Source organism: Rhinichthys klamathensis, unplaced genomic scaffold (assembly GCF_029890125.1).
Source record: "Rhinichthys klamathensis goyatoka isolate OS25496 unplaced genomic scaffold, OSU_Roscu_1.1 h1tg000227l_1, whole genome shotgun sequence".
Classification (NCBI taxonomy): domain Eukaryota; kingdom Metazoa; phylum Chordata; class Actinopteri; order Cypriniformes; family Leuciscidae; genus Rhinichthys; species Rhinichthys klamathensis.
Window position 1 is genome coordinate 3,087 of NW_026606751.1, and position 1,914 is coordinate 5,000.

Genomic DNA, 1,914 nt, shown 5'->3' on the forward strand with positions numbered 1-1,914 from the left:
AAACGCAGAGGTAGAGTTACACTCACGGGACACCGCAATTCACAAAAGTTCATTATTTGCATGTGCGTCAAAGTCTTGCTAGGTAAACATGTCATTCACGTGCTGATGCGCTGTTCTAACATCCGCTTTTCTGAGCGCGTACACCCGTGACCCGACGCTCACAGGAACTAAAGCCTGTCACAGCGCCTGCATACTGGACTAATCTTTCCAGTCTTATTGCGCTGATACTGTCAAATACACACAAGGTTTACATAAACAATGTTGGTTATCTCTAAAGTGAAAGCAAACAGAGGAAATCTGCTTGTCAAATGCGTGTATATTAGACGCGTCGCGTGCAGTTCTTAAAGAGACAGTATAATATGCTGCCGCTTGTCCTTAAAGAGATACTGCACCCAGAAATAAAAATTCTGTCATTATTTACTCACTCTAATGTTGATCCAAACCTGTATTCATTTCTTTCTTGTGCTTAAATATACTATGGAAGTCACTTGAGTACAGTAACTGTTTGGTTAGCCACATTCTTCCAAATAACTTTTATAATTTCAACAGAAGAAAGAAACTTGAGAGAGTAAATGATGACAATTTAAATTTTGGGGAGAACTATCCCGTTAATGTTAATAAAACAACAAAACAAAGAGGAAATCACTCACTGCTCTTGACTGAGAACTTTAATAGAAGCTTTAATAAGCTTTTTTTTGCACTTAAAAAAAAAACACACAAATATATCGGTATCGGTATCGGGCAAAATTAGTCTGAAAATATCGGCATATCGAATATCGGCCAAAATCCTATATCGTGCATCCCTATTGAGAATGTAACTTTGCGTCCGCTGCCATGATGGATCCATAGATGTAAACAAACTCCTTCGGTGTGTCGCATATACGTCGTCATCGTCTTGCTGCTCCCTCCCCGTTCTGTGATTGGTTCCCTATCTCAGGCGAAAATCTGGTTCATGGTGTCCAGGCTGCCTAGCAGCGTGAATAAAATCGCCCTGCGGCAAGGCAGCATGGGGAAACCCAGGCTAGTGTAACACCACAATTTCAAATTTTTATGATTGCTTGCCAGTTTTTCAAAATTGAAAACTTTTGGTTTAAGATTTGGTTTAAAATAGAGTAGCATTACTGCATCAAATGCCATAATACCATGATTTACAGCTTATTTTGTAAAATGTAACTGCATATGTCTGTATTTGCCCTCATCTGTTTAAGAATCCAGGGAAAGGGAGATGTGGTGCGGGTCAGTGGACCGCAGCACGAGAGTCCGCCAACAAGTCTGCAAGCAAACTAGACGAGGAAGGTGTTGAAGTTGCTGTCTGCCGTCATGGGGTTTTGCTGAAGGGACTGAATATGTTCCGTGGAGAAATATTTGCATACCCATTATATCTCCAGAAACAGCTAGCTTCACAGACCGTCCAGTTTTTTTGCTCTGATGTGGTCTGCAAATATTGGCCATATCTGCAGAAAGTTGTGGACCACTGTCCAGAGTTGGAGGACTTGCTGAACATGCGCCCATTTCTCTCCATCATGCATGCAAAAGCGCATTCATGGATGTGTGAGGTAATCATGACAATTAGATGTATTTCTTATCATTTTACCACACATTATGATTGTCTGTCCTCTGCCCCTACTTGATGTTTTCCAACATTGATCTAAATGTGTTACAGTTAAAATGGGGGGGGGGGGGGGGCGCAATCAAGAAGGAGCTGGAACAACAATCGGGGAGGAGGTTGAACAGGTTAACAGCTTCCTCTCCCGAGCAGCCATATGTTCCAAGTACATGTCAAAAGCTGGTAAGCATTTTTCATGTATAGTTATGTCCAGAACTTTTACACCGATCAGGATTCTCTTTATAATAATTTTACTTCTGACACATTAATTAAGTGTATGATTATTTCCAGGTTTATGTGACAATACT